Genomic DNA, 26370 nt, shown 5'->3' on the forward strand with positions numbered 1-26370 from the left:
ATTCATTGTCAACCACACCATTACTTTCCTTCAGGAATTAGTTTCTCAGGGGTCTGGGATTGTCCGCTCTACTCTTGCCAGTCTTCCAGGCTCCACCTAATGCCTGCCACATCTCTTTGCCTTAGCTTTTTCTTTCCTTTCACTAAATCTCACCTAACTCATGTAGCCCTCCCCTGGGGAAATGGGAAAATAATCAACAGTGACTTTCTCCCCCTGGTGTATGGAAACAATATTTAATACTCTGATTCAGGTCCAAAATAAATATCCTTCCCTTTGCAAATAGTTATTATGCTTTCTTTAAACATTCTTATTACTTTTTCTGGGATGCTTGGATTTTCTCAGTATGGGCCTATTACGGCCTTGGCAGCTGGCTCTGAGAGGGATGCTAGAGACTGAGAAATCCTCTTAGGCATGCTCTAAGCTTTCTGTACTTGTCTGTGCCCGTATTGATTACACTATGGCCTGTGGTCTTGCTTTAGAGAGTTCATAGTGGCCATTTGAAATATGGTACAGCTTCAGAAAAATAACTTCACTGCATTTTCTACCACTGTTTACAAGAAGCTGCAGCAATGATGCCATAGAATGGGTATAAGGACTTAATTAAAAGTTTACCAATAGCCCTTACCTGGTTGGCTCAATTGGTTGGGCATCATCCCATTCACCAAGAGGTCACCAGTTTGATTCCTAGTCAGGGCACATGCCTGGCTTGTGGGCTCAATCCCCAGTAGGGTGCATGTGGATGGCATTTGATTGATGGTTTTCTCTCATTCCCTCTCCCTTCTGCTCTCTTTAAAAATCAATAAAAATCATTTTAAAATAGAGTTTATCAATAACCTGAGACCCATGGAATAGAAATTTAATGAAAATAAAACCTTTTCTGTATTCTCTATAAACATAATGCAAATTCCTCCATGCAGGAAAACAAACTATTATTCTTCCAAACTCTCAGTTTAATAAGTCTCTTGGTTTAGTATTAGAATTTCAGCCAATTCCAGGCTAATTATCTCCAAGTATGAGTATGAATGTGATTATATATACCTTTTAAAGATAACATCACATTGAGTGGCCCCATCATAAACATACTGAACACGGGGATCCCCTTTTAGTTGTGACATCCAGACACTCCTTCGGAATTCTTTGTCCTTTTAAGTCCTTTTCAATGGACAGTGCTCACACACTCATTCTCTGGGTGTTGCCTTGGGAATGATTGGTTTTCTCCACTATTATTTTAGACAATTACATTTATCATGAGAAATTAATCCTTGAGGGATCAATGATGCATGCCTTTCTCTAGCCCACAGGAACGAAACTATTACTCATTTTCCACTTGACAGAGGTGACCTGTGAACCCATTTGTATTCTCATTCCCTTGCTGGCTGTGGCATGAACACAGGAGGTCAGTCAGCCAGTGGTGACCCCTACAGGCATAGCGATGGAATCTCAGGGAGCATTGCAGGTGACAATGAATGCCACCACTGCCAAACCTGTAGGAACCTAAATACCCTTGGTCAAGGTGATGCATCTGCCAATGTGAGGTGAATGGTAAGAACCTCTGTGACATATAGTTGAGTGGTAAAGATAGACGCAGAAGTTGAGAGAACTAGGAGGAGAGGGGAGTTTGCTATTGGAACTTTTCTATTTTCTCTCCAAGGGGACTTTTTTTTTCTCTTTACAAACTGTACCAGGAAAGAGTAGAAGTTGTTTTATAACATTTTACAATAAGTTCCAGTGGCTGCCTCTGTATCCCATTCCTCCATGTGCTGTGATATACCATGTGACCCCTCTCCCCGGAGATTTTAATGAGAAGTGCAAATGCACATAATGTTGTAATGGTGGAATGACAGGCAGCTGATGTCGTTAAACTAGGAAGTGGTTATAATGCTGAGCCTCGCCATGGGCACTGGGAGTAGAGAAATGCATCCGAAACAGTCCCTGTTTGTCAGATGCTCGAGGTCTGTTAGGAAGTTGAAGGGTGATCTCATCCTCTGAAAGTGAAAAATGAATCATTCTCTGGGAAATGGGCTAAATTTGACTTGTGAAATCATCCTGGTGCCTAGAATTAGCATCTCTGGATCTGCTACAGGCGTGGAGTAACTGGTGAGCTGTCTGAGATCGCAGATAAACTTAAGCCAGCAAAGGATAGCGCACATTGTTTTGGTGAAGAAGTAAAATGAACCACACAGTTATTCACACGTTAACCTGAATAGATAGCTCTGAACACCATCTTCCTCTCCCTTAGATTCTACAAAATTATTCATTTGGTCTCATTCATTTGTTAACATGAATGTGATTCTTACTTTGGTGAGATTTTTGAGGACAGCAACGTAATATCTTAGTTCTCTATATTCCAAATGCATAGTTCAGTGTCCCTCAAATAATAGATTTTTAGTAAGTGAAATAATTATTGAATAAATGAAAGAATAAGTGGTACAGAGCTGTGTTTTGTGGACTTTTGTTCTTCAATGTTTCCTATTGTTATGGCTGGAGAACCTGGTGTTACACATGCACCTGTCTACCTGAGCTTGTATCTGAGTCAAAACCCTCCTCTAACTAAGCAAGAAATGTGGGCTCGACGGTTTGGTTACCAACAATCTAGTTTGTAGTCAGCTGTTTGGGGTAAAAATGAAGATGAGCTAAGAGATAAAAGGCTACAGTGAAATGAATGTTAATGGTGTAGGATGTTTAATTGAGAACATCTCACAAATAATGGGGTTCAAGATTTCAGACCCACCCCCACCTGTGCTCCCCTGATCAGGAGTATTGGATATTTTTAAGAAAGACAGAAATATTGGTAAAATAAAAAAGTTGAGCATGAAAAATGCATCTCCTGTTAGCTTTCAAGACAAATACAGTCAGTGTGCTCATGCGAGTGCCCTGTGCGGGAGGGAGCCTTGCGCTGCGCAGAGAATCTGATACCTCGCCCAAGGGGCATCGATGAGAAATTCTTTGAAAAGAAGCCATTTGGCTGCCACAAAAAAAGTCAATTTTGAAATAAAGAACTTAAATAAAATGAACGTTATGAAATAAAAGCTTTAATTTTCTAAAATTTATCTATTTATATTTTAATTTGATAATTTTCTAAGTGGCTATGAAACATATATTCACCTGTGCTTTCCCTTGTTCAAAAAGGAATTTTTTTTTATCCCAAATTGCATGTTCCTGCTCTTGTGTAAGACAGTGGAATTTATACTGGCATTAGAAAATTTTTGTTAGAGGAAAGAAAGAGGTTAATAAGCCTTTATTATTGATTTAACTTTCTGATTTTCAAGATGCTTCAAGTATCCTGGTCTGGTTTTTGCCTTGCTCTTTTTTATATCTCATATGAAAGATTATCATTGTGTTCCCTTTTAAACTACTTATTTTAGAGAATTAAATGCAATGTCTTAAACCATAATGCAGTTAATTTTGATTTCTTGCAAACACAGTATAGATAGCGCCTAAGTATATTTAGCCGGGTTTTAAACAGGGTAGGTAAATATAGTCATCAAGTGAGTTGCCATGTTGTTGAAAAACTGATATAGTGTTTAATATTTATTTTGCTTTTTAAAAATTGTCTTCTATTATCCTGAGGCATTACTAAGCAATTAAAGCTTTGCTCTTTACGCCTAGCTGCCTTGGATATTGTGCAGTTTATGAAATCCGAATAGCTCGACGCAGCAGGATTCTGATTTGCAAAGCAACAATCTGAAAGCTCATCTTCCCAGGCAGGGAGACACTGGTTAATTTATTTCACTGTATTAGGCGAGACAGGATAATTTCTTATGTTGAATGGTTGCCTGTTGGAAGATTAGACAATTCAGGGAAAGAGGGCTCTGAACAACAGGCCATCCTATTGCATGATCACTGGCAGCAGAGGCTGCAAATGAAAAAATCCATGATGTTCATCTTGATTTATTAAGGCCCATGTGAGATCCAAATCAACTGGAAACTCTCCCCACAGCCTCAGCCCACTCTTCCTGAGTTAAAGTAACGTTTTAGTGGTTTTATTTTGAATACTGTCATCTCAATCAAGCCCAGGCCTTAGTGCCCATTTACACAACAATGGAACTCACTGCAAAATGTTACTAAAACACCCCAAATTGCTTATCATTATCATTTAACTGAATGAAGTATCTGTCTTGGCAAAAGAATAGCATGCAACGGAGCTTCCTTTTGGTGTGGCTTTGAAACTGTTTTCTTCAAATTTTATCCCCAGGTGTCTTAACAGAAGGGAAAATGAAGGTGTGCACTGGGGGTAGCTTTTGAATACAGGAACAGAGCAGCTCCTTAGCTGCAGCCTTAGATATTGGCTTGCACTAAACCGATCAATTCTTATTGAGATAAAGCAGATGATCACCTCCAGTGTTCATGTTCTTTCAATCTGGAACTTGATTCTCTGGAAGAATTTTTTTTTTCCTGTGAGTTTAAAAATAGCTTGGAGCAAAGTTTTAATTTTTTAAACAATATTTGCTGAATCTCCTTTTCATGTACAGCAGGGGTACACAGACCCTGTAAAAAAAAACAGATATAAAAAAGTGTAGGCTTTACGGCCAATTAATCAGTCTCTGTCCTAGTACCCGACTCTGCCATGGACAACCTAAACAAATAGGTGTGGCTGTGTCTTCCCCCAAAATAACATGGTATTTACAAAAGCATGTGACTGGCAAGATTTGGTCTGTGGGCCACAGTTTGCTAACTCCTAATATACAACATTGTGTTAAGAGTTATTTAGGAGATAAAGTTATTAAAGTTATATTGTGTTTGCTCAAATTTTGTTTAGTGGGATAATGATTAGAAAACAATTAGTAAAAGGAGGCAAACAGGTAATATGTATGTCAGGGAACTCACACCTTTGAGTACAAATCAGATGTCCATTGCATGAATACTCACTTGGCAATGGCTTTGAGCACAATCTACTAAACCAGCAAGAGTTTCAGGCTTCCAAGGATCTCCTCTGAAATATTTTTGTGGTCGTTCAGAGGTAACTGCATAATTTGTTGGACTGTTCTGGCACCTAGGTGCCTCCTCTGTTGGTGAAGTGGACGTACATGTCACCTTTGGGGGTCTCTGCCATGTCTGCTCCCCAGTGCTGCCTCCTTGAGCCACTGCGGTTGGGGCTAATGATGGAGGCAGAAATCTTTGTCATTTATCCTGTACAAATGTGTGTTCCAAGCCTTGTCAATCTTTCTCTTATTCCTTCCGGTCTTAGTGTGGCCTGCACAGAGGTTGGCAGGAAAAATATTCCAGTAGGTAAAAAGGGAGAACTTGCTAAACCTCTCTGTATTCTTAGTCGGGGATGCAAATTATCTATGCCCAAAGGGTTACCACTCTTGCCTATATAACGTGTTCCTTAGATATACACAGTTACACGCAAATTCAGACGTCCTATGGGCATCTCCCGACCAGGGAGCATCCATGGTGCCCAAGGGGTTGGGGTGTGCTGAGAAACGCCCACCTCTCTGACTGAGGCCTCCCCTTGAGTTTGGTTCATCAGCCAGATACCTTTAATATCTTCTTCTGCAATCTGGTCTGGGCCTGGGGCCCATCTGGCAAGTATCAGTACCTTTGACAACTTGAAGGCTTTAGTCCCACTCACTGTTCCCTCAGAGGGCAGATTCTGAGGTTCTCTGAGCTCAGTAGTACAAGAGATACATGTGGGGGTGGGGATGGGGGTGGGAGACACAAGCATCCAGTTCTCCAATGCTAATATGCTGCTCAATTGCTCTCCAGTGGGTTTTGAGGCCCAGATCAACCAGAATGCAAATGGTAACAGAAAACCTCTTCTATGCTTTTGCCTCAGCACTGATGCACTCAGTATTTAGTTCAGTCTAAATCCATTATATACTAATTGGTGTGAAAGAGTATTGTAGGGGCGATTAAAAAGTCCTGGGCCCTGGCCAGTGTTGATCTGAGTTAGAGCTTTGACCCACACACCGAAGGGTCATGGATTTGATTCCGGTCGAGGGCAGATACCTGGGTTGCAGGTTCCCCGGCCCCAGTCAAGGTGCATATGGGAGGCAATCATAGCTCTCACATCTATATTTCTCTCTCTCCTCAGGTAAAAATTTTAAAAAAATGTCCTGAGTATTTTGTTCATTAGATTCCACAAATGAGTGAAATCATATGGTACCTGTCTTTCTCTGACTGGCTTATTTCACTTAGCATAATGTGCAGCCAAGCTGTCACAAAGGGTAAGATTTCCTTCTTTTTTATGAGTCATGGTGAAGGGATTAAGTAAAAAACAAACAAAAAATCCAAACTCATAGACACAGACAATAGCATGGTGATTACCAGAGGAAAGGCTGGTGGGGACAGGTAGAAGAGGGTAAAGGGGGGAATAAATGGTGATAGAATAAGACTTGACTTGGGGAAATGAACATATACTACAATGTACAGATGATGTATTATAGGATTTTACACCTGAAACCTATATAATTTTATTAACCGATGTCATCCCAACAAATTCAATTTCAATAGTTCTGGGTAATTCAAAGGCAGATAAAGACCACTGTGTCACAAAACATGGTAACTGAAAAATATATAATTACCTACTTATAAAGCACAGACCCTCTGAAGGAAATTTATCATTCAGTAGAATGTATGTGAAATGAGCTCCAGGTAAGAAAACCACAGTAGCTTTTGATGCTTAGCTGAGGGGAATGAGAAAAATGTTTCATGATCATGAAGAATTAATGTTTAATGATCATGTATTGTGTGTCAGATACCTTGCTTAATGCTTTTCCATTGCATCTCATTTCATTTAATCTCCATTATAATCCTATGTGTAACAAATTGTTTAATAACTTTAAAGTAATTATGATTAATGCAAAAAATAACTTAATATTGGCTACCATTGACTGAACAACTACTGTGTGGCAGTTTCATTTATTAAAACTTCAATGGAGTCTTTCAAATTTAGCATTATCGTTCCAGTTTTATAGTGAGGAAATTTCAGATCAAAAGAGTATCCAAACTAGTAAATAGTAGAGCCAATGTTGAAACACAGGTATATTTCATTATCTCTCTCTCACCCTTTCATGCTGTAGAATGAATCTTGTTTTCTTAGCCTGGGCAGCTATAGGCCAGCCTAGTGACACAAGAAAAACTCTCATTAAACGTTGTTCGGATGAATATCTTTATCCATCAAAAAAGTCCAATAGTTGCAACTAACCACTTACGCCTACTTTTTTATTATTTTAGGTTTACCTTTATTGTTGAAAGTATTACAAATGTCCCTTTTATGTTTTTATTGATATTTGGAGATAGAAAGGGAGAGGGAGAGAGAGAAACAACTAGAGAGATACATCAACCAGCTGCCTCCTGCATGACCCCCACTGGGGATTGAGCCTGCAAGCTGGGCATGTGCCCTGACTGGGAATCAAACGGCAACCTCTTGGTGCAGGGATGATGCCCAACAAACTGAGCCACACCTGCCAGGACACATATGGCTATTTCTAAGGCTGGTTGTCCCCTACAACATTGCAATGATTGTTAGGATTGTAAACTATTAAAATGCAATATACAGATGCCATGTCATAGAATTGTACACTTGAAACCTATATAATCTTATTAACCAATGCCACCCTAATAAATTGAATTAAAAAAAAAACCCTCAAGTGACTCTTTTAACAAAAACATATGCCAAGTCTGTACCCAATTCACTGAGGCAATTCAAGAAGTAGTGCAGTTAAAAGAGCATGTATTCGAAAATACATGAGGTTTAAAATGTCTGACTCTAGTTAGAACATCAAATTCAGGTATATGGTAAGAATTTTGGGTGCGAAATGAGAGCATTAGAGAAATGGTTAAATATTCCATTTTCTATTTACCTGCATTTTCTCAGATTGATCTACCTACAATCCACATCCCAAGCATTTGAGAAAAGAAGAATACTTTTTCATTTTTTTCCTCATGAGTGGACAGTGTGGATGTAGATGATTTTCATTAATCACTAAGAGTTCTATTGGCTAGTGGTGGTCTACAGTATAAAAAAGGTTCTCCATTGCATTTATAGAGGCTGTTCCCCAAAATGTATACATACGTTAACAGCTGATAACTCACTTAATTTTGAAAATGGACTGTTTGTTAATAAACACTAACTTTACATCATTCAACATGTGTATACATTTTTTGGGACACCCTGTGTTTTGTCACAAGATAACAGGTGTAATATAAAGCTATTATAGAAATACTTATTTTAAGAATAATTTAAATAGATTAGACTATTGTTTTGAAGGTTCAGGACACATCTTAAGAGTCCTAAGCCTTCTAAAGTAGACTTCTCAGGGTTTTTGAGATATATGGATTAAGAAATAGAAGTTCAAATAGAATATTTAAATATAAATGGTAACTAGCAGAGAAATAAAAGTAGTATTTTAATCAACAAAACTCAAAGAAGGGTGGGGGAATATATGAAGGCCAATAGAGCAAGGGAACTAACTTCTTTACCTTTCATGGCACAAAGTCAAGCATTTGCTGCCTAATGGGATTGAGATAAGAAATTATATAGTTATTTAGGCAGTGTTATGGGTGAAACCAGCAGAAAATCGAGCCCAGAAACCCTTCAAATGCAATTTAAAATATGGTACCAAGTTTCTTGGAAGTTAGTTAGTTTAGGTGTTGAATTAACATAAAAAAATGCAAAGGCCAGCCCTGGCTGGGTTGCTCAGCTGATTGAATGGAGCATCATACCTTACTCCAAAAGACTGTGGGTTCAATCCCAATCAGGGTGCATACAGGGGGCAACCGATCAATGTTTCCCTCATATGGATGGTTCTCTCCCTCTTTCCTTTTCTCTCACTCTAAAACCAATAACCATATCCTCAGGTGGGGCTAAAAAATACAAAGTCCAAGAAATTGAGAACTATTATACATGACTCAGTATAAAACCTGTGGGGAGAAATGAGTAAAGAATAATACTTAACTGTACTTATTTCTTAGTGTTCATTAAACACACACATGTGCACATATGTGCACATATGCAGGAAAAGAAAGAAGGACAGACAATAAGATATCATTGATAACTGTCCTTTTCTGAACACCCCATTAGAATGAATAAAAAAGGGGATGAATACAAACATAGGAGAACACTAACAGTTAAGAGTCCATGAAAGGATGAGGAAAAAAAACCACATAATTCAGAAGTGCTTGAACATGAAATGACTCTCAGGAAATGTTTACTATCTTTGATGACACAATTGTCCTTTTTGCCACCCAAAAGCACTCTGAATGATTGTTGAGTACCCAGCATGAAAGAGTAGGGAGGTATTGTATTAGACATTTAAAAATAAACTCTTACATAATGTGAATTGCAGAACTAGCAGTTTAAGTGGAATATTCTCAAGATACTATATTTTTTGTTCTTGAACTTTTTAATTGAGCCACATATTGATTTTGTGAGCAGGTGAAACCTGTAACTGGTAGAACTGCTTGGCTCTGGCTGGTCAGTGTTTCAGATCTTCAGACACTCAAATGAGGGGTCCTGCCAAATTGTGTGGGTTGATGTAGAAGAGAGATAAGTAAATAAAGCTCTAGTATAAAGATTTGTGTGGTATCATAAACACTGGGCTTTTTTTTTTAAGGGGATTTAACACTGTGCAAAGAAATTGAATTTTTTGAAAAGATAAGATAGGAGTAAACATAGAAAAGGACTTAAATGACTTAGTGCATTGAAGCAAAAAGTACATTCTCCTTGAAGTTTCTCCCTGTAGAATAATACCCAGACCAGCTGTGGTTCGGAGTCTTTTGTAGTTAACCAAACTGTTAATTTCTATTTTACCCTTTATAGCTAAGATATTTAGGATCTTATTTGAAAATATGAGAGCAGTTGATTTTTTTAAAAAAAATATTCAGTTATCTTAGTAATATCTAAACAGATCTATTACACAAGGAGTTTGTCATTTCTTTACTCCCCTGGAATTGATGCTAGTGGCTCCAGGTTTACTAAACAGGGGTCATGGCCAGTTGACTTGGCCTCCAGCCCAGTGTGCACTCAGTCTGCACTGAGGGCATAGGCTGATTATCACCAGAACTCTTTCCAATGGATCCTGGATATCTTGTCCAGTTCCCAGATCTGTGGTTTCCAAGAATCAGAATGACTGCATAGTTGATGTTTGGTTAAGTGTCTTGTAATTCTCTGTGGCCATAAATATACTCCTAGTAGAGGTCTGGTACATAAAATTTGTGCATTGGTAGGATCCCTAGCCTGACCTGTGATCAGGGCCGATCAGGGCTTTCTGGCTGCTGGCCGGGGCCTCCCTTCCCTGGCTGCTGGCTGCCAGCCAGGGCCTTCTTTCATTCCATACTGCCCCCTCTAGGTCAGCGCACATCATAGTGAGCGATCGAACTCCTGGTTGAACTCCCAAGGGGACACTTTGCATGTTAGTCATATATATATATATATATATATATATACACACACATACACACACACACACACACCAATTTACATTTCCAAATATATGAGCATTTTGGAAATCCCCTGGCTACCACTTTTCTTATTTATAAAATAGTAATGCTAAACTATGTGGTTTTTAAAGAGTTGTTTTGTTTTGTTTTTCTAATCATGGAACAGACTGACAGATCTCAGGGAAGTGGGGGCCAGATTGGAAGAGATTATCCAAAGAACTTATATGCATATATGCATAACCCATGGACACAGACAATAGTGTGGTGAAGGCCTGGGGTTGGGTGGGGATTTGGGTAGAGGAGGGCAAAGGGGAGAAATGGGGGACATCTGTAATACTCTCAACAATAAGAAAAAAAATCTAAGGCACTGTAACTCCAACTTCACCCTTGGAACACATTTATAAAAATAATTAAAAGGGCATTTTTTTTCAATCTTCATTGTGCACAATAAACATATATACTTAATTCTCCATGTACTGTTGCATTGCATTTATATTCATTGGATGAGTATCACATGCTAATCTCTGAAGACCCAAAATAAATAAGAAAAGTCCAACATTTTGAGTAACTCTCAGTCTATTTGGGAAAATAAAAGAGAAAAGATAAATTATAATCAAGTAAGAAAGAAAGAGTATATATAAAATTTTGTCACAATAAATATGGAAGAATAGCTTTGAAAATGTTGAGTTTGACTAAAGTTAATTTGTGTTTTAGATAATACCCCTTTTAAAAGTTCTATTGATTTTCTTATGGATTTTCTAGATCCAGACAAAACATCAATCCCAACCCCCATGTTTTGCAAACATGAACCCAGAAGCCTGAGAAATCAAGTGGCTTTCCCAAATTTATTTATCCATGTTATTAGAGGTAAAGCCTTAGAGGTCTCCCTGTTTTGTTCTCCCTGTTGCCTTCCCTCCAAATGTTGGCCAGTCTGTAGGATACCTAAACCCTCAATTCCTTCCCTTTGCCTTTTCTTATACTGTATAGTCTAGCCACACTGGCACTTTCACTGGTTCAACTAAGATTATTGCCTCCTTTGTACTTGATTTTCCCTTTTTGTGGGATGCCCCTCCCCTCTTACGCTCCCCCCACCACCCAGGTATTTATATGGCTGACTCCACACCATTCAGATAGCATCTCCATTGTCTCCTCAGAGAGTGCTTTTTTTTCTCCTCAAACTTGCTCTTCCCCATGATTCCCTTTTATCCCATGTATTCCCATCATTGCAGTTTATGTTTGCCATAGCCTTTGTCTCTGTCTGAAATTATTTGATGTTTGGCATCTGTTTTCTTCCTCTTGAAACAAGCTCCATGAAAGCAAGGATACTCCTCTTTACCACTCAGTTGTCCAACACTGAGCAATATCAGCTCATGATACTTTCTTAACAATAATTGTTGAAGGGCTAAGAATTCTGCTTCCCACAAATTATGCATAGCATAATTATGGATAGCATCAATTAAATAGGATAATGTTAGCTATCATGATTTGAGGGTACCAAGAAAGAAATATCTGTAAAATGGAAAAAAAAAATAATGACCGTGTTTTCTGAAATCTCTATATGACTAACTCCTTATAGTAAGACTTTGAAGGATAATAATGAAAAATAAATCACATAAGGAAGCAATAACATTTTCATGTTCCCTGTGTGTTTAAAGTACTTTAACCTAACTCATAAAATGTCACCTTTCTCCAAGTGAAGGTCGTAGTTGGTACAGTAAGACTGTTTCTTCCAGGAGTTTGAAGAAGTTGTTGATCTTGCCCTGGGAGAGAAAAGGCCTAGGACAGAGTTTTTTGGGGGAATAAAAACTTTGAAACAGAAGAAGTAAGAGCTGGCCAAGGAAGATGGAAAGGAGAAGCCAGGAGATCCATGGGAAATGTGGGGACCATGGGGTTGCAGGGGAGCGGGGTGGTGGTTTGTGGGGGGTTGTGTAATGTGATCTTAGTCAAGAAGGCCAAGGGCAAAGTTCAGAGGAATTTCAAAAGGAAGCAAGTAATCCATGCTGTGGAAAAGTTAATGGAGATAAGGACTAAGATGTATCCTTTATATTTGGCAACAAAGGTACAGTTGGCAACTATTCTTGGTTAGTTAACGCAAGTTGCTATACCAAGTAAATCCCCAAGTGACACTGTTTTTCACAGCAAAAATTTGCTTCTCAATCACAGGATAGTTCAAATGGATGTTCTTGGTTGGCAGGTAGCTTCCCTTAAGGTGATTCAGAGACCACATTTCTTCAGTCTTTTGGCCCCATCCTACCATAGGGCACAGACTCCTCTGCACTTAGTGAGTTTGGAAAAAGGGATAAGAAGAGGTACTACTGTTTTTTAAGCTCCTTAACTTAGAAATTTCTCTCATCATTTCGGCTCACGTTGCCTTGGAAGAGAACACAAGGCCCCATGTCTGTGTAAGGGAGCCAGAAAATGTAGTCCATGGATGCACAGCTACTATGGAAGGAGGCACAAATAAGAATGGGTAGTAACCAGTCTTCCAGGGTGGTGCAGAAATCTACAATGAGGTCATTTTCATTTCAGAAGTATTCCTTGGTCATCTAGAAAAATAGGGCTACATAACATATTATGTATGTTCTCATGCAAAGTTATAATTTATTAGAAGAGATAAGGTATATATGAATTATGGTAATTCAAAGCTATTTCTAAATTTATTCATGTAAATTTTGTGATAGGAAATTAGATAAGAATGATTAAAAGCATGTCCCTGTATTGGCTAAACCAGTAAAAATGTAGACTCTTTTCACTGATGTAGCTTATCTTCCTATTTTCAGTTGACAAGCGTAAGTCACCCCTCTTTCCAGATTAAAGGCTATTGCCAACTGGATTGAACCACTTGCATATGAATTTATCTTGGTATACAATTTATCCCATAAAAAAATCTAGTGCAGCTTATAAAACTAAAATCCTACATTCTTGATTTATTTTGTTTTCTACTTTTTAATCTATTCTTAAGCATATTGCAGTTTCAGTATTGGATAAACAATTTGTGCCCAGCTTGGAATGTTCTATAAATGGAATTATTTCAGTAGAGGTTGGGGTGGAGGAAGAGCCAGGGGAGTGTTACATTTTTTATAAATTGTTGAGTTAAGAATTACATGTTAGAAGAGAATATGTCTGGAAAAGGCTTCAAGCAAAATGACTAGACTTTACTGTTTCTAACTGCAACTGAAGTAGATGAGCATTATGTAAATCAAGAGTTGGCACATTTTTTAAAGGGCAGGGTAGTATTTTAGGATTTGGAGGAAACATGCTGTGTTTGCCACAACTGCTCAGTTTTGTTGTCATTATAGCATGTCAGTTCAAAGGGGAAGAAGCTTGCGATTCTACTCATGCGTAGTACTCTTTGAAGGCTTTCCTGCTCAATTAGTCAATTAGTAGCCACCAGATGGAGAAGGCTGTTTCTTCGTGCCTATATGTGTTGGCACGTGTGTGAGAGTGACAGTGAGAGACAGTGGATCAGACCTCCCCATGTCCCTTTCAGATGCCAGGAGCTCAGTCGCCGTGGGCAATAGACCATTAGATACTTAGACAATCTTCTGCCTGGCTTCATGCTTGACGCTTCTGATCAGACACAGCGTTTCATTTCCAATATCACACATGACAGAATAAAATGCAGAATGTGTTGCTGCAAATGTCAATAGGTCCAGGGAAGAAAAGACAGCTCTGCCTCTGTGTTTAGGTTAATGACAGTGGAAAATAAATGCCCATTTCTAGTTTCTTGGTCTTGTTTAAGTTTTATACATTTTATATCTGTTTGTTATCATCTACATATAGCCAGGGATTATTGCCTAGGCTGCAAAGAGAGAAAAATAGAGATATAGAAACTATTCTGGTAATGGCTTATCAGCTTAATTGTTAAACCACAATGTTAAGAGTGAGCTGCTAACATCATGTGCATTCATAGTTTTATTTGACAATTGTCCACTTGAAATAAAAGATTGATAAATTGCCACAACAGTAGGTCTTCAGCCATCTATTTCAACCTTCTTCTAGTCTATAATCATTAATTAATAATAATTTCTGAGACAAAAGTTTCTAGACATGATTTTATTTTTTTTCTATTGAAAGGTCATATTGTTTTGGGACTTTGAATGCTAGAAAACAATACATTCATTTCTTGCTTTTCATAAGCTCAGAGATTTTATTTGCCTTCTTCCCTACAGGAAGAGTACCAGTGTATTTCTCCCAATAATCTGCCCAGGAAATTCAACATATTTTGCAATCTGTATTTGAGAGAAACTACAAAATTCTAGACAGCACAGATAAAAAAACAAAACAAAACAAAACAAAACAAAATAAATATAGGAAACTAAACAAATGCAATCACTGACACAAAGCCAGAATTATTAATGCATTATTGCATTGCTTCATGAATCTCCCTAACTCCCACCCCCATTAATACCCCACAAACTCTAGACTTTGTTTTGTATCATATTTGAATTTTCTCTTTGTAGAAAAAGCAGAGAATGTGAGGGTATGCCCACAATAGAGGGAGAGTTTGAAACATCAATGATGAGAGAGATTCATTGAAAAGCTGCCTCCTGCATGCCCCCTACTGGGGATCAAGCCCACAACCCAGGCATGTGCCCTGACCAGGAATGGAACCAACCATGACCTCCTGGTTCAATGGTAGATGCTCAACCACTGAGCCACATCAGCCGGGTGAGGGACACTGCTTTCTGCTTAGCCTGTTCCCCATGCCTTCATTGGAGCTCTAGTTATGAAGAGCACACTTTTCTAGTTTGATAGAGCAAATCTCTTCTTAATCAGCCCTGAGGGCTACAAAAGACATATATTTACCTTCTACAACATTCAGGAACTGGTTAACAGCTGGAAAGAATATGTGTACCTGAAATGTTCTAGATACCCATGGTGAATAGGACCTACTTAGAAGCCCCATTTTTCATATTCACTATATTTTTACCTAATTCAATGCAGAATCATGAGCACTTACAAAACTATGCATATAAATAGGCTGTTTTGTACTTTGCTGGTTCTATTTTTCTTGTTGTTTTTCCTCTCACTCATTTTCATTACCTTTTAAAGTTTATCAACCTGCCTTCCCCACCATTTCCTTCCATTTTTTAAAAAAATCTTTTTTGTCTTATTTATTCTTTCTTATTCTTCTTTGCACTTTATGCCTGAGTCCTAAGAAGAATGGCTTCTGATTTAGACATGACTGTAAGAAGGGGCCCCTTTTGAGAGCTAATGCATCCATCATTGAAATGACAAAATGATAATAAAAGAGAGAGAGGCTGCTGACCTCTGTGGCCAGAAGTTCTCACTTCTCCCAATGGTGTGGTTCATGGAAATAGCTCCACAACCTCATCAGGTTTATCTTTATAAGATTTCTAGCATTAATATCTTTTTTTTACCCATGAAAAGATCAAGTTTCTTTTAAATCCCAGTGGTTCTCCCATTTCCTCCAGTGTTTCCAAGCAGCGGAAATCCTATAAATCAGTATAATATTCTGGCAGTTTTGCATGCCATCAGCTAAATGTAATGCTTCTGAAATGCAAGCACAATTCTTTTTAAGTAGGCATTTAATTTTAGTGGAATTTGCATTTGACAGTCCCAATTCATGTGTTTCAGCATCCCAGTGAAATAGCTCCCTTTGAATTCTAATGGGCTGAATATAGTGAAATTAACCTTTTGCCATAGAAACACACTATACTAGGCAAGCGCTTTCACACTGTTTTGAATCACTTTTATGTAGTAATAACAGAGTGAATGCCATTAATTTAATTCAGAGTGATGAAAGGGGTTATGAAAGGAGAGTGTAAACACCAGGCTTCCTTAATTACTCAAAGTGAGGCACAGGGGTAAGTAAGGACATTGACCTGGAACTCCAGTTCATCACTGCATTTTTTTTTTCACTATTAGTGGTGATAGGTCAGATATCTTCAAAATGCCTAAGCCTAACAAAGTGCTGGTGGAGAATGTTGGAAATGTCTCATTATGGTTATTATTAGCTTGTATTTTTGAGCTTATTTATTAATCAATTCAAAGAGTCGTTATCAGTAAAGTTAGCCATCAGCAAAGTACAAGTTTTTCATAGAGTTCCCCATTTTGCTTTGAAATAGAGAAAACTTGTATAGGAATACAAGGTGTAGATTTTAAATATTTAATATTTCTCTTGGACAATAGGAATGCTACTGGTCCTGGCCGGGTAGCTCAGTTGGTTGGAGTGTTGTCCTGATATGGGTTGTGTGTTTGATCCCTGGCCAGGGTACGTACAAGAAATAAGTGGGTACAACAAATTGTTGTTTCTCTATTTTTCTCCCTCCCTCTCTCTAAATACAGCTACTAAACAATGCCATGAGTCAACTATTAACTGTGTATAAAACACAACTCATTAAAAAATATATTTGTGTGTATATATATATATGAATATATATATATTATAAAAAATATATATAATTTTACCAAAGCACTAAAATGTTTAAAGTTCATTTTAAAAATCTTGATTAATTCATTTTAAAATATATATATTTTTGTTGACTTCAGAGAGGAAGGGAGAGGGAGAGAGCGAGATAGAAACAGCAATGATGAGAGAGAATCATTGATTGACTGTCTCCTGAACACCCCACTCTGGGGATAGAACAAACAACCCAGGCATGTGCCCTGACCAGACAGAAGGGAACTGTACTTCCTGGTCCATAAGTTGATGCTCAACCACTGAGCACACTGGCCGGGCTTGATTAATTCTTTTTAAAAAATATTTTCTGTACCCCTTAGGGTTGTATATTTTACTAAAATGGTTTTTAAAGATCTTTGGTCTATCCTATGCCATTATTTTGACTTTCTTTCCTGGCCATTGGCCATTAGCAATTCCTGTGTAAAAATAAGGTTGTATCTATTGCTGAAGAAACTGCAGACACCATCTTATTGTAATGAAATTCCTTCAACATTACTTTCTCTACTTCTTGAGATAGATTGATACACAATGAACCTCCGGGTTTAAAGTTTTTCTGAAAGGACGGGTTTCATTGAGCCCATGCTAGCCAGGAAAAGGACCAGGTCCTGGGGCCTGCAGTTTTAACCAGCAGCCGGAGGGCTGTGTGGGAAAGACAAACATGACTGCTGTCCTGGGATTGAGGGCATTTGATGCAGTGAGTTTGGAGGAAAAAAAGGTAGAAGTTGTCTTGAAAGAATTTACACTGGCTGCCGATAAAGGAGGCTGGAGAAGGGGGCGCAAGGCTTCCTCTGGGACAGGCGCCGAGTTCATAAGGAAGAAGGGCTTGCTTTGTGTGTGTGGTCGTGGTGACAGTTCGGGAAGTGCATGTCTGAGCAGGATGCAGGGGCCTCTGGGGTGGTGGCCGCTACTCTCTCCACATAATGACGGGAACTGACACCCAGGGCTTCGGTACACGTTCAGGAATGTGAGCTGTCTTGGTGGTTTCCTCAGTGCCTCTGTCCACTGCTTCCCTACCCTTGTCTCTTTTTCCACCCTCTGGCCTGCTCTCATTTAACTGAGGACATCTCAGTTTTCACTCTTGTCAATGAAAAGGAAGGAAAATGGTTTTTCAAGGGTGAATGACATTTTACTGCTCAAGTTCTCATAGGACAGGGTGGCTGGGATCTACCTCCACAGCTCACTGAACCATAGACCGCAGGGCCCATCCCAGACGTCTGTTTTTCTAACCGATTTCCAGTGTTGCAGATACTGCTGGTCAACGAAACACACTCCCAAGTGAGTCTAACCATGCTCTCTGGTAATTTATTTTCTAAACTAAACAGGTTGCCATGTGTCACAGAAATAAGTAATATGTTCTTAAAATCACTTGTTTAGAGCAAGGGCATTGGCATCAGATGGCCTGGGGTTGTATATTTTCACTCACAATATGTGGGATTTGGGGTAAATCATGACACCACTTAGGTTTCAGTATTTTCCATAGCAGATATAATATTATCAATCATAGGGTTATTGTTGATAATTAGATAATATTTGTTAAGCTCTCAACAAGGACCCTGGTGTGTAGAAAGAGCTCAAATAATTAAATAAATTCCAAACTACAGTGTGGATGCTGAGCAAAGCCAGTGGTCTAAAATGCCAGGTTGGTCTGTTGATGCCAATGTTAGATATAAAATGAGTTAGTAAATGTCCCGAAAAACATTTAATTCTTGTGAGAAATGTTCCAAAGTGTACTTTGGTATTAATCTCTCATTTTTTAAGTTGGTTTGGCATAACAATTTTTGAAGTATTTTATTTTAAATGTGTCTATTATTAGGAAATGTAGTCATGAGTACTCATCGACCTGTATTGTGTAGTAAAAGCTAAATATAAGTACATGAAAGTGAAAACATTTGACTCCCACTATGTCATGATCCCATTGACATTGTCTATGCTTTTGAGACTAAGCAAATAAAGCTAATAAAGATTAGGATGAATTGCAATTATTATTCAGAGTGGTCTAGTAGGAAAAGCTTCCAAATTAATCTAAAATCGAGAAATCTTCCTTGCCTTATTCTGTCTTCCCTCTGGGTCTTTGAAAACAGAGGCAAAACTACTGTGATGATATTATCATGGAAATATTTTGAAACGTGTTTGTGTTTCTCATAGTATTAATGCTGAAGTAACTCTGAATGATTTAAAGTATTAATGGAAGGGTAATAGGAACACTTGGAAAGTTACTTACCAATGATGTGACCTCTGACATACTTATCCTCCTTTGTTCTCAATTTCATTGTTTAGTACAATGGTTAACTATGGGATGGTTATATGAATGTCATAAACATTGTGTATCAAGTGGGTGATGATAAAAATTCCCAAACGTAGCCTTTTGTTGAAGGACCTAGCATAGTACAGTGACAGGTTCATAGATGACATGCAATAGAGTTTAACTATTGTGCAAATACTCATAACTCTATTCTTCCCAATGCCTCAGTTTCCTCACTAAATGGCTCACCTTCTAAAATTATATGGTTTAGCATTTCGTTCATTAGTACTTGAGAAAATAAGTAGATGAAGGAAGTAATATCTTTTCACAGGTTCACTTTCTAAGGCACATGTTAAGATAGAATATGAGGAAATACCTTTAAATATGAAAGATGAAAACTTATGAACATATACAGTGAATAACATTAATGTGTAGTATAACATTTTCGAATTCTGAAATATCAGGTTACCAGAGAAAGAAAATCTTTACAAAACCTACTTAAAGATTGCTTTGGATAAGTGCTCCGAAGAAGAAAACAAAGTATTGTTTTTACATACAGGTTGGGATGTGCTCCCGATCTTATTTTCAGATCACTGCTGGCCCCACTCAGTTCCACCCTCCACAGCGGCAGAAACAATACATTAAGTCACTCGTGAAGGGGCTGCTTAAGTCCTGGAAGCCTGATTTGCTTTGAAAGCTTGAACTTTTTATTTGTCAGTATCCAGGGTTTCACTGGCTTCTGTGTGTTCCCTGACCAAAACGACTTATTCGGGTGGGGAGTATTTCTTATTCATCAGTAACTTATTTTTTTTTAAGGCAGTTATTGTGTCTCTGAGCAGATGAAATGGTTTAACAATGCTCCAAACTTGTCCAAGATGCAGATCTAAATCCTCAGCTACTTCATTTGAACACATAACCAACACACAGACCAAAGAAAATTTAGTTTAAAAGAAATCTTATCAGAAATCAAATAATAGATCGCAGGCCATTTGGATTTCCTCACAGGATAATAGAAGCAAAGCCAGCAACAGCAGTACTAAAAATAGGAGTCGAACTGACTTTCTGATGTGGATCAGAGCAATGTTTTCATCTGTTGTTCTTAACTGGCTCCCAGATATGGAGCCCTGTGTGTTCCAACTGTCTGCTGGACATTTCTACCTCATACCCCACACTCTCCTCAAATTTAGCTTGCTCCAATCCACTCCTCCTTTTTCCTTCCCCATATTCCTTTCTCACACACCTGCTCCACTAGCTTGTTGGTGCATGGTATCAATTCTCTTTTCTCCCAAGCCTGAATCCTCAGCATCATTTTTTAAAAAATATATTTTTTATTGATTTCAGAAAGGAAGGGAGAGAGGGAGAGAGAGAATCATCAATGATGAGAGAGAATCATGGATCGGCTGCTTCCTGCACGCCCCCTCCTGCGGATGGAGCTCACAACCACGGCATGTGCCTTTGACCAGAATCGAACCTGGGACCCTTCAGTCCACAGGCCGACACTCTATCCACTGATCCGAACCAGCTAGGGCCTTAGCATCACTTTTTATTCTGTTACTATGTGGGTTTGACTTTGAGATGGACATCGCATGTAGGGGGTTTACTAGGAGTGCTCTTGGGATCCCTAGCTGAGGAGTGGAAAGGAACAAAGGGGCAAGTGAAGGAATATGGGAGGATTGGTGTGGAGAGAGGTTGGGATGCACTGAATTCTGAGCAAAGGTTTCGGCTGACCTCATCAGAAGCTCTGAACCTAGGATGGCCCTTCGGCATTGGCCTGAGATGGGGTGATGGGCCTGGGGCTTGTTATTCCACCTCACCCAATTATCGGATGCAGTTTCCCCAAGGAAAGGGAAGTGATCTTGGGTAAAGTGACTCTCTTTAGACAAGGAAATTCCACAGGGGAAATGGGCCCTTTAGTCATGAATGGGCCCCTGATTAGTGCATAACAGTGTCCACTGCACACTCCTTCTTATAAAAAAAATGTTATCAAGTCACATTTTCTTCATGATTTTTATATTTTATGCCTATTTTTTTCTACTCTAGTTGAGGCACTTACAGGGCCTAACATATAGGTACTTAAAGGTAATGAGGCTTCCTAAGTGCCTCCTTAGTGTGACCTACTCAATCCATCCATGTTCGCTACGGTGCTCCACCTCACAAAACTCTGCTATGACCCTGTCATTAGCCAGTCCCGGTACTCTCCCTGGCTCCCCATTGGCAACAGACTAAAAAACAACCTCCTTAACTTACAACGGAAGCACCACCACAGCCTGGACCTGTTGCAGCCTCACTCTTTCCCCCAAGCACACATATGGCTTTATCGGAGCTACTAACTCCTGGTCTCCCTTCTAGTGTGCTGCTTATTATATCTAGCTCCAATTTTTTTGGACAGAATATTTATATTTATTTTTTCATTTTAACTTTTTATTTCAAACTTCTTTCAGAGGTATGCAACAGTAGCAAAAATAATGTATATAATTTTCCCCTACATTCCCAAATGTCATCGAGGCTCTATGGGAATTTTGTATCTAACCTATTTCATTGCATGTGATAGCCTCCAGGTTCATCAATGTTGTCAGGATGGAAGAAGTTTTTCCTTTTACAAGGATGGCTAATATTCTATTTTGTATGTGTGAGTGTGTGTGTGTTACATTTTCGTTATCCACTCATCTATTGATGGACTCTCAGGTTGTTCTCATGGGATCGCTATTGTGAATAATACTGCGATGAACAAGGAGGTGCAGATGTCTCTTCAGTATCTTGTTTTCATTTCCTTTGGATATGCACCCAGCAGTGGGATTGCTGGATCGATTTTCACTTTTTGAGAAATCTCTATACTGTTTCTTGTAGTAGTTGTACCAACTGATATTCCTACCAACAGTACAGCGGTTCTCTTTTTTCCACATCCTCCCCAGCATTTGTCTCTCATCTTTTTTATAGTAGATGTTCTAACAGGTGTGAGGTGTTATCTTTCCACTGTGATTTTGATTTGCATTTCCCTGATGACTAGTGATATTGAGCACCATTTGGTGTACCTGTTGGCCATCTGTCGTCTTTGAAAGAAATGCTTATTCAGATCCTTCACCCACTTTTCAATCATATTATTTGTTTTTTTGCTATTGAGGTCTTTGAGTTATTTTATATTTGTATAGTAGCCTTATATCAGATGTATAGTTTGCAATTATTTTCTCTCATTCTATAGGTTCCCTTTTCATTTTGTTGATGTTTTGCCTTGCTGTGCACAAGCTTTTTATTTGTTTACTTTTGCTTTTGTTGCTTGTGCTTTAGATATCATATCCAAAAAAGAGAAAAGAAAAATCACTGTCAATCATAATGTCAAGGATCCTTTTCCCTATGTTACTTTATAGGAGTCTTATTGTTTCAGATCTTACATTTAAATCTTCAAATTAGTTCAATGTAATTTTTTAGTGTTGTAAGATCGGGGTACAATTTCATTCTTTTGTGTCTGAAAATTCAATTTTCCTAACACTATTTATTGAAAATAGTATACTTACCCTGTTGAGTTGTCTTGGCTCTTTGTCAAATAACAGTTTTTAATGCTTATCAGATAAAAATTCCCATGCTGAGTGTTAATTATTCAATGAATGAGTTGCCTAGAACACCTTGTTCAATTTACTACCAAATATACACATGGGAAAAATATCTTACAAAACTGGGTCCTATTGATTCGAGCCTTTCAAATGTGTTGTAAAGACAACTTCTCTCTTTACCTGGATGATGTGACTCAGTTGGTTGTCATCCCTTGCACCGAGATGGTCCAATTCCAGGTCAGGACACATGCCCAGGTTGTGGACGAGGTCCCCAAAGTTTCTCTCTCTCTCCCCCTCTCCCTTCCTCTCTCTCTCAAATCAATAAAACTAATTTTAAAGAAACAAAATACTCCTCTCCCAGTGTAGGTCTGGTTGTACATCAGCCCTACCAGGGCATGGGGGTGGTACTGTGCTGAAGCTCCTTTTTCTTTCCTTTCTCAGTTTACTTTTTATTTGCAACTTCAAACAGGCATCTAGTGGTGGTTATTATTGCCTCAGGTTAGTTTGGTTTAACAGTTCTTTACTCTGTCCCATGGCTGGTTTTCCCTTCTCTCTAATTTCAACATGTTCTCTTTCCCTCGGATCCAAATAATATTTCACCAAGAAAATTTTGTTCATCATAAAAATATCTTGTCTAAGATTTGTTTTTTTAGGGAAATTGTATAGTTGTATAAAGAGTGAAGGGATTCTTCCATTCTGCTATTACAGTTGACCCTTGAATAACATGGGTTTAAACTGCGCAGGTCCACTGACATGTGGGTTTTTTTCAAGCAATAGACAGTGGGCCCTCCCTACTCCCAGCCTTCACTACCAGGGATTTAACCGACTGCAGATCAAAACCAGTATTTCTTACCACTCTTGGAAATCCACAGGTGTCGAGGGCCCACCATAGGCATTGTTTTATGGCATTTTATAAAAATCACTGGAGCATCTGCGAATTTGGGTGTCCACAGGGTCCTGGAAACAGTCCCACAGACACAAAGGGATGACCGAAGTTTCCATGTGGATTCAGAGGTTATATGTGGATTTCGACTATGTGGGGGGTAAACTCTTCTTACTCCTGTGTTGGTCAAGTGTCAACCGTAGTTTTAGAAGTTGTTTTGGTTTTGAGTGATAAACACATTTTGTGGTTATTTGTATTTGGGTAGTGATGATTTAAAATATTAATAAAGAAAACTCATTGACTAAATCAAAGGGAAAATTCTTTTTTTTTTTTTTCAAATTGCAGCACTCTTCTCAGAAAAGACCACTAACAAGTGAGACCAGCCTAAGGAGACTGAATCAGCTGAGTGCGGTGCCCTATTCAAAGGCTATGGGAGAAATAGGCAACACACACACACACACACACACACACACACACAGTTTTTGGCATTCTGTAGGCAAATTATAAGTGCTCAAAATCATCAGTACTCTACAGGGAATACAGTGGTGACTTTCTACCTTTTGGAAGTTGCAGTGTAGTAGGAGAGAAAAGCATAATACACAGGTTAATTTTTTTTGAAATCTTAATAAAGAATTAAGTATAATCATTAAAAAAAAGAGACATTAGATTTGGCCAGATCTGAAATAAACAATAACTATTGTTGAAATATTGAAATTCGATTAGAGCAGTTGAGATCACATATGAGTGTAAATCATTTCGTTTGGAATGTCATTATTTCAATCCACATGGATTGAAATGTGCAGGCTGTTCCTAATCCAACCTGAGAATTTAATTCCAAAGAAAGAGGAAGGATACCTGGTCTGCAGGTAGCATTACCATTACCTATAGAAGCCAGAGTGAAGGCAGTGTGAGAGAGGAATGACTGCAGGACCCACCAGTGTGGCCACATGTTTAGGCAAGGCCTCCCTGCATGATGAGGTTATTACTGCCAAGAGAGAGAACACTTGGAAATCTAATGACATTTTTCAAGGTTGATAAGCAAAAAAGTTATGAACAGAATAGTTTTTATTAAATCCGTGCTTTGTAATAATTTTTAAAACCAATAAGGGAGTAGATTCAGAAATTCTGGGCACACATAAACCTCTCCAGAGACTTCACTAAGTTCTCTTAAAGAAGAATGTGCAACGTAATGGTGAAAATCATTCAGTTATTCTCCCAGAAACAATTGGGCACATATTGAATCAGGAAAAGTGCTGAGATCGTTGAACAACAAAACTGAGAGTGCTGATATTTCTTCATTTTCCATGTTGTTATGGTGATTTGTGTATTCAGCGCCTAATGGCATGTGAATGGCATGAAGGATAAGTGATTATGAATTGTTGAATGCCTCTAGAAGACTTCACTGGGAAGAAGTGACTACTTGAGCATAAATGTATTGTTACTGCTTGAATGATGATAGCTGTGTGTTTGTTCGTTTTCTCTACTCAGCAAACACTATTCATTTCCAGGTTTTGGTGTTACATCAAGCAAAAGACCCCAACTGAGAAATGGTACTATTATATACACATACGACTCCCTTGCAAGTGTGTCTGCTATGAATTGATGCTGTGGATAAACTATGCAGTATGAATAGACGATGGTGTCCTTTAGAAAGGCACAATTAGAAACATAAATAATTTTACATATGTATGGCTGTATGTTCAGGTTAAAGAAGGTAAAAATCAAATGGACTTCTATTTCTTTTTAATCCTAGAGGGACATCTCCTTACGAAAAGTATTTGTAAAGATAACAAAGATGATAATTTTACAGTACAGATTTTCCTACAACCAGACCAAATGTCATTAAATCTAATTTACATGAAAGTGTGGCCATGTTGAGATCTTTTGTTAGAATTAATTACTCTAATGTGAATGCCAATAATTAGCAGCACAGCCATACAAAAAGTAATTATTTTATGGCTTTGTAAATAAATCCTTGCTAGGATTTTCTCTCTGAAATTTCAAAGGACATTTTTAAATAAATGAATATTTTATCTTCTTCCTAGGAAAGTATTGCTCACATTGTTTCAAGCTGCAAATCAGAATTATAAATGCTAGTGCCTCGGTTTCCATCTATTCTCTGTCCACTCATGTTTAGAATGCTATGCTATAACCCACCATTTGGTCTTGGCTACAAGGTTGAATCGTGAAGGTTGCAACTTTGTTTCTCTAAATGAAAGGAAAAGAGTTTTTAGGTGACAATATCTGTACACGTTTAGTATTTTTCAGGTCCACCAATACCATTTCGATGTGCTATAAACCCTTCAGTATGTATTGGGGAGCTGAGCTGCTTTGTCCCCCCAATATGTATTATCATTTTCTACTGGTAAATAGGCAATGCATTTTAGACATGCGGGGATACTCTCAATTCCTACAGAAGATTGCTGAACCAACAATACAAGGCTTATGGGGAAAGGCTTAAAGAAGTTATTAAGGCGTGGCCAGCCTGGCTCAGTGGTTGAGTTTAGACCTATGAACCAAAAGGTCATGGTTATTTCCCAGTCGGGGGCATGGAGGAGGGAGCCAACCAATGATTCTCTCTCATCATTGATGTTTCCATCTCTCCCTCCCTCTCCCATCCTCTCTGAAATAATTAAAAATATATTTTTAAAAAGTTATTAAGTTAAATTTATGGTAAAAGAAGCAAGTACATGTGAATGGTAGCTTATTGGAAATAAATAGAAAGGGAGTTGGGATTTGATTTTTTAAATAATCATTGTTCTAAAGCTTTTATTTCTCTTAAGCACAATGAAAATCATTTTACTATGGAATTTCTTCTCTTGCACTGTATTTCCTTATTAGGAAAGGAGTTTGTGAATTGTTTTAAGCATAGAACATTATGTTA

General features: G+C 38.3%; 1 protein-coding gene across 1 annotated transcript in view; it reads left to right on the top strand.

Annotated features, from left to right (window-relative positions):
• The window catches only part of CNTNAP2 (contactin associated protein 2), a 1845032-nt gene that overhangs the window by 715214 nt on the left and 1103448 nt on the right, over nucleotides 1-26370 (top strand). The window lies entirely within an intron of this gene.

This window comes from Myotis daubentonii, chromosome 10 (genome assembly GCF_963259705.1).
Source record: "Myotis daubentonii chromosome 10, mMyoDau2.1, whole genome shotgun sequence".
Classification (NCBI taxonomy): Eukaryota; Metazoa; Chordata; class Mammalia; order Chiroptera; family Vespertilionidae; genus Myotis; species Myotis daubentonii.